Below are 8,347 nucleotides of genomic sequence, written 5' to 3' on the forward strand. Positions count from 1 at the left end.
CCAAAAAGGAGCTTAGTTGACAGAGTGTGAGTACCCTTTACCTAGCCTCCCCGGCAACAGCGCCAGAAAAGAGCTTGATGTCTACTACACAACCTTCTTCTTGTAGACGTTGTTGGGCCTGCAAGTGCACAGGTTGTAGGACAGTAGCAAATTTCCCTCAAGTGGATGACCTAAGGTTTATCAATCCGTAGGAGGCATAGGATGAAGATGGTCTCTCTCAGACAATCCTGCAACCAAATAACAAAGAGTCTCTTGTGTCCCCAACACACCCAATACAATGGTAAATTGTATAGGTGCACTAGTTCGGCGAAGAGATGGTGATACAAGTGCAAAATAGATAGTAGGTATAGGTTTTTGTAATCTGAAATAATAAAAACAGCAAGGTAACAAGTGGTAAAAGTGAGCATAAACGGTATTGCAATGATAGGAAACAAGGCCTAGGGTTCATACTTTCACTAGTGCAAGTTCTCTCAACAATAATAACATAGATAGATCATATAATAATCCCTCAACATGCAACAAAGAGTCACTCCAAAGCCACTAATAGCGGAGAACAAACGTAGAGATTATGGTAGGATACGAAACCACCTCAAAGTTATTCTTTCGGATCGATCTATAAAAGAGTTCGTACTAGAATAACACCTTAAGACACAAATCAACCAAAACCCTAATGTCACCTAGATACTCCATTGTCACCTCAAGTATCTGTGGGCATGATTATATGATATGCATCACACAATCTCAGATTCATCCAACCAACATAAAAGTACTTCAAAGAGTGCCCCAAAGTTTCTACCGGAGAGTCAAGAACGTGTGACAACCCCTATGCATAGGTTCCCAATGTCATGAAACCCGCAAGTTGATCACCAAGACATACATCAAGTGTTCTCATAAAAGACTCAATCCGATAAGATAACTTCAAAGGGGAAACTCAATTCATCACAAGAGAGTAGAGAGGGAGAAACATCATAAGATCCAACTACAATAGCAAAGCTCGGATACATCAAGATCGTGCCATAGAGGGAACACGAGAGAGAGAGATCAAACACATAGCTACTGGTACATACCCTCAGCCTCGAGGGTGAACTACTCCCTCCTCGTCATGGATGGTGCCGGGATGATGAAGATGGCCACCGGTGATGGGTTCCCCCTCCGGCAGGGTGCCGGAACGGGCTCCCGAGAGGTTTTTTGTGGCTATAGAGGCTTGCGGCAACGGAACTCCCGATCTATCTTCTGTTCTGGAAGTTTTAGGGTACGTAGGTATATATGGGTGCAAGGGGTACGTCGGTGGACCTCCGGGGTGCTCACGAGGCAGGGGCGTGCCCTAGGGGGGTGGGCACGCCCCACCCTCATGGGCAGCCCGGGACTCCCCTGACGTGCACTCCAAGTCCATCGGGTGGCTTTCCTTCCAAAAATAACTTCTCTAGTGTATTTCGGTCCGTTTTGACTCCGTCTGATATTCCTTTTCATCGAAACACTGAAATAGGCATAAAAGAGCAAATCTGGGCTGGGCCTCTGGTTAATAGGTTAGTCCCAAAAATAATATAAAAGTGGATAATAAAGCCCAATATTGCCTAAAACAGTAGATAAATTAGCATGGAGCAATCAAAAATTATAGATACGTTGGAGACGTATCATGCCCACATGGTACACGAGAAGAACTTCCAACCCAACCAGCCCCAAAACAACAAGAACAAATCTCAGGGGAAAGGAAAGTTTGATGCAAAGAACAAGCCGTCACATTCTACCAACTTCAAGAAGAATTCTCATAACGGGAAGGGATACAAACCTCAATTTTGGTAGCACCGCACAAAATTTATATGGCTGCATCTACCTGCTGTCAGCTAACCTCATGGTGCTCCAGGTATTCCTACATTCGTAACTAGGTACAATGACCACCGCAAGATGAAATTAGCTTATTCATACATTGACTTGCTGAATGCAGTGTAGAACAATCCTGTCATGTCTGGAGGAGAAAACAAGCAGTGCAGCCGAAGGTGGAAATCAACCAAGGACTTATGAAATTATATGTAATCTTCCTCAGGTGGGTCAGTATCCCCTTCGTCCAGATGATCGTTTTTAGTCATGCCGAGCTATTGATATGTGCTACTGTTTTGCAACACCGTTTAAGTATAGCTACTGTTTTCCTATCTTTTCAGATTCAGGACAATGAATATGATATCAGGGGAACTGCACAATATGGACCCATGTTGAGTCATCTCTATTGCCTCATGTGTTTGCTGCAAATGTGTCAGCATCAATTGCAAGATGAGGCAGCTAGCCAGCTGTGGAGTTGCCAACATGCTCAAAGTGCTCGCAACATTGAGAAGAAACAAGCATGCCCAGGAAATTAATGCGTGCGCATGGAGGCCCTTTGCTCAGAGAAGCATCGACTGATTTTCTTTATTTCCACACCTTCTCACAGCTTTGTATATTGGTTATAGTATGGTGAATCATTGAGATGCATAGACATGCTGAACTTTTGTTCTTCTGAATGTTAGTTTAATGTGAGTGTCTGCATCCAGTACCGCATCCTCTAATTTAGTGGATGCAGACAAAGAAAATAAATCTCCTTAATTTACTCCATAACCACCCTATTAAATAGGCCTAGTAACAAACCAATCGCATGTAGTGGCCGACGAGCACATGCATCCTGCATGGATGGCCAGTCAGCCAAGCCCATGCGCCGGCTCCAATGCAGCAACGCAAAAGAAGAGAGCGGTTCTTGGGAAAAGCGAGTAGTTAGTGCAGCGGGCCTTATAAACACGAACAACTCGCTCTCCTGCTTCCGTCTCCCCACCCAATTCCCCCCGCTCCCCAATCTTCCTCACTCGTCCAGAAAACCCCGCTCACCTTCTTCCTCACTCGTACAGAAAATGCCTGCTCCTCTTCTTCCACTCCTACAGAAACCCCCAGCCCTCCTTCTTCCCCACTCGCACTACCACTAGGCTTGTCTCTGGCTACTCTGCTCAAACCCGTGAGCTCGGCACGACGCCCACAAGGAAAATGGAGTCGGCTGGCCCCAACGCCAAGAAGATGAGGCTCCCACCAGCGGCTACACCAGTTGTAGATCCCGCACCCGGTAGCGCGGGGAGAAGCGGCGAGCCCCCCCACCCGGATCTAAGGGACCGGTAGAATCTCCGGTGGACCGCATCAGCGATCTCCCGGGCATCATCCTTGAGGAGATCATCTCGCTTCTCCCCACCAAGGATTGCTGCCGCACACAAGTCCTCTCAACTCAGTGGCGCCCTCTATGGCGCACCACGCCCCTTAATCTCGACTGTCATTAGATATCTGTCCTTCCTGAATTTGATCTCCTCAGAGCCATCGTCTCTTCTCACCAGCAGGGCCTCGTTCAATGCCTCTGCATCCCGACAAGCTACCTGCTGTCCATACCCGGCAAAGTGGACGCTTGGCTGACATCCCCTGAATTCGGAAAACTCCAGCAGTTTGAGTTCTACCATTACCATGAAAGTTTCATACCACGAACATACCAAGAATTCGTGCCCACACACCATTGTCCATCTCGCGGTTTTCCTCCTCTCTCCACACCGCCACCTTCGCCCGGTGCCATCTACCAGACAATATGGTACAAATGCTTCGACTCCCACTGCTAAATTTTTTCCGCTTGTGGTGGTTTATCTGTCGGAGGCCTCACTGCACAACATCATCCACTCCTGTTGCCTTGCCCTGGAGCACTTGCTGATTGTTTTGGGAATAGAAATCAGTATTAGTTGTCTCCAAATAAAGTTGCCTCACCTTAAAAGCATTGGAATTTGTTTTAAAGGACAGCAGCTCATCATCGAAGATGCCCCTTCACTTGAAAGGTTGCTCCTTCATAATGGTTATACACCTTCAGAAATAACTGTTGTCTCTGCACCCAAACTGGAGACCTTGGGTGTAATTCGTGACCCGTTTAATAATCACAAGGAGTTGGTGTTTGGCTCCTCACTTTTTCAGGTACCGTATATTATCATCTACACATTTGTAATCATATGCTGCATTTTTCATTTGTGCGCATAAGTTTTATATGATCTTGGAGTACACTTTGGGTACTAATATTATGTTATATGCTCAATGAAGAGTTCGTCCATTGATAGCCTATCAATGCTGCTGGATTCTGTCAAGATCATATATATCAAAATGTATAGTTTTTATCTAGACATAATTATTGGCTTGCTGCGATGCTTTCGATCTCTGGAGAATTTATACATAGAGGTGATGATTCCATGCACATTCAAAGCCCGTATATATTGTACTAGAATTAACTGTTCAGCTGTCGTTCTTTCGACATACTCTTTTTCCAGACCTTAACTATTTTCAATCTTCATGTCTACTTAGGCAGAACCACATGGAGAAAACATATAACCAATTGTTGGCGTAATAAGCACAAGGATTTTCTCAGTTCTCATGACATTCGTTTGAGGACAATAACGATGGGACGATATGCATCCAACCAGGCAAACAGAAGCTTTGTCACATTCTTCCTGTTGAATGCGAGGTTACTCTTGTCCATGAGGCTTAATTTTTACAGCAAGAGATTTCTCACGGAAAAACATGTTGAACAAAAAAAAATGAAGTTTCAGGTGGACAAATGGGCTTCTAAACGTGCTCGGCTTCTATTTACAATAAGTTGTAGACATCCTAAAATAATTTTTTTTGCACAGGATGTTGATTTTATGGATCAGACCGATCCATTTGTTTGTGACTGCAAAAAAGAGTAGTTGGGTTAGATGTTACTATCATGTTCAATCTGGGTTTTGTCTAAAAATTTGATGAACAATTAATCCTTGGGCTTTTTGTACCATTGGTATGCTTGACTTGCATGTCGTTGCCCTCGTACTCCCCTCCACCTGCCACTACACTGCCGCATCTTCCATGGCTACTGTTCGTTCCCGTCCGAGGCCTTGCCGTCGTTCTCCGCCTTGGTTAGCTCGCTGCGCCCGCCACCGTCTGGCGTTGTTAACATGGTCAACAACCAAGAGGAATCAGGAGATGAATGTATGTGGAGAGGCTGACAGTAGGGACCCACCAGGGTCATTGCATTTCGCAAGCAGCTGCCTCATTATTACAAGCCAAAGAAATACTTCCTCCTAATTGTTTGACAACTAGGTTCCACGCCATTGTCAATGTAGTCAATAAACGAGAAGATTACACAACAAGCGGATAACACCACGGACCCATCAGCTCACCCAGTTGTTTTTCAGTTTCTGAGATGGAGCTCAACTGCGCGCTGTGCGGGGGCTATGGCCCGTCTAGCCCACGCTTACGCTTTTATTAAGCACATGACGAGCCCAGTTGATATATTTTTTTCTTTCTGAAATTGGCTAGCCCAGTTCTTTTTTTTGGAGAATACCAAAACCGAGGCCTACTTGCTTCTCTCAGCCCTGCTGGGCTGCAAATCTTTCAAGACGAGGAGGGATGTAAGTAGTAAGAAATGGGCTTCCCCAGAAAACGGGCTATAAGTTGTAAGAAATGGGCTGTAAAATTTTAAACCAAAGCCAACCGGCAATTGCATTAAAATATCATTTTTTTTTCAGGATTTCTCTACTCTCTACTCTTATAAAAACCAAAGCCAACTGGCAATTACATTAAAATATCATCTTTTCTCCCACAAGATAAACTACTCATACAAATGCATCTTCATGTTCTGTGTAACGAACGGGCATCTTGCTAGTTAAGATTCTAAATTTCATTAAATTTTTTGCGGAGAATTTTTTTTGATATATTTTTTTTAAAATTATTTTTAAGTGACTCGAAATTTCATGATTAAAAGAGTTAGGACCCTACCGAAATATGCAAAATTTCGTTGAATTTTTTAGCAGTGCCCAGAATATATGGTCTGTAATGCTAATAAAAAGAATACGGGCTTCAAATATCCTTAAGAAATAGCAAATCGGCTGTAAATTATTGAAAATAATGGCTAATGGGTTGTATGCTGTTTTCCACAGATTTGGTGGCTGACTTCTGGGCCTACTAGGTTGACGATGACGCTGTCCTAAATTTTTTTTTGACGCGTACGCAAGGCTTTGTCAACTTAGTCAACACACAGTAGTGACTGTTGGATGTCCATCCAACGGCCGCCGTGCATCTTCAATCTCTAATCTTCCTGCTCCAGCCGCGCAAACCAGCGCGGGGGACTACCTGCTCCCTCCTCCCGTGGCTGGCTGTGCTGCCGGCAGGCCATCCCTCTAACAACCCACACATCCTGTTATTTTCCGGCGATGTCAGCCTCACCCCGCAGCCGACCAGTCAGCGCTCGTTCTCCCCTCAGCGTGGGCATCCACTGCGGTGGCTTCGCCGGCTTTGGGTGGTTCTCTTTCTAGGCCTCGCCCTCGTCCACCTCGTTTGTGCTCTCGACGTGGCGAGGTCAACATGGTCAACAAACAACAGCCATCGAAAGAGGCTTACAGTAGGGGCCCACACAGGAAAATGCCTCCTTATTACGCGCAAAATAATGATTCCTCCACCTGATAGCTGGGACCCACCGGAAGGGTCTCTGTATTTCGTGAAAAAAACGTTCCCCCGCTGTCAGCCCGGACCCACCGGAAATGCCTTCTTATTACGTACAAAAAAAGAATACTCCCCCTGCTAGCTGGGACTCACCTTGGTGGGAGGCTGACTTGTGGGCCTACTAAGTTTATGGGGACGGAGGGCTTTGTCAACTTAGTCAATATGAACGATTCTAGCTCCAGTGACCGTACGGTGTCCATCCAACGGCTGTAGTGCTTCTTCAACATCTGGTCTTCATGCTCCAGCCGCCCAAAGCAGTGCCGGTCATGCCGCATGCTCCTGCCTCCCGTGGCCGGCTGTGATGCCGCGGAGGCCTCACCGCCCCCTACTACCCCACCACTGGCCAAGCCATCCCTCTACTCACCCACACCCCCTGTTATTCTGCGACGACGACAGCCTCACACCGCAGCCGAACCAATGAACCCTCGTACTGCTCTTCGCGTGGGCATCCACTAATGCGTCTTCCCCGGCTCCGTGTTGTCCCCTTCCTAGGCCTCGCTGTCGTCCACCACTGTGGTGCTCTCGACGCGGTGTGGTCAACATGGTCAATGACCAACTTCCATCGGAAGAGTACTATGCGTGGAGAGGCTGACAGCTGGGTCCACGGCGGCCGCAAGGAAGTGCCTCCTTATTATGCGCAAAATAATTATTCCTCCACCTGACAGCAGGGACCCATCGGACGGGCCACCGTATTTCACGAAAAAAATGTTCCCCCCTGACTGCTGGGATCCACAAGCTACACCTTCGCACGCAAGGAAGTGCGTTCGGGCAAAAAAAAACAAAATGATTCGCCCCCCTGACTGCTGGGACCCACCAGCTACATCTTCGCAGGCAAGGAAGTGCCTGACAGTTGGGACCCACCTGGTCGAAGCGTACGTAGCATTATCATTCTGGTCGCGAACGTGTACGTACATATATACTGGTCGATGTAGAGGTGCACACGTGTCGTAGTAGAGGCGCGTACGTGTCGTAGTAAAGGCGCGCACGTAGCATGTACACGTACGTACAGCGGCCAGGGTGCAAGAAAGAAAATACGGCCACGTACATACATACGGGCAGGGTCTCGAATGCCTACTCGTGCATACGTACGGCCAGGGCTCGTGTACATGGCTGGGTCAGAACAGAGAAACAACGTCGTCGTCGTGTTCATGGGGAGCCAACCGGCTGGGTCGGAACGGAATGCGTGGTCGTGTTCATCGGGAGGGCTTGGACGGAACAGGCGATGGAAACGAGGCCTGGCATACCGCACAACAAAGGAAACAACCTTGTGTTTGACCGGCCATGTTCGGAATGGGGTCCTGTTGATCGGGAGGGGTCTGCCGTACCGCAAAACGGAGGAAACGGACCTCCTATGGTCGAAACAGGGGTCCTGTTGATCGGGAGGGGTGTGGTGTACCGCAAAATGGAGGAAACGGACCTCCTACGGTCAAAACGGGGGTCCTGTTGATCGAGAGGGGTGTGGCGTACCGCAAAACGGATGAAACGGACTTCTGTTGGAGGCTACGGTCGAAACGGGGGTCCTGTTGATCGGGAGGGGTGTGGCATACCGCAAAACGGGACTCCACGGGATACTGTTCATCTCCACCGTCGACCTCCTCCAGCCTCCACGGGATACCGTCGACCTCCTCCAGCCTCCATGGGCTCCTGTTCATCCAGCCTCCACCGCACGCTACTCCACCGGCTACTGTTCAACCACCCCTCCACGGGCACCCCTCCACCGTCTACTGTTCATCCAGCCCTCCACACCACGGGGTCCTGTTCAACCACCCCTCCACGGGCACCCCTCCACCGTCTACTGTTGATCCAGCCCTCCACACCACGGGGGGCAACGCCA

The sequence above is a fragment of the Triticum aestivum genome, chromosome 1B (assembly GCF_018294505.1).
Source record: "Triticum aestivum cultivar Chinese Spring chromosome 1B, IWGSC CS RefSeq v2.1, whole genome shotgun sequence".
NCBI lineage: Eukaryota > Viridiplantae > Streptophyta > Magnoliopsida > Poales > Poaceae > Triticum > Triticum aestivum.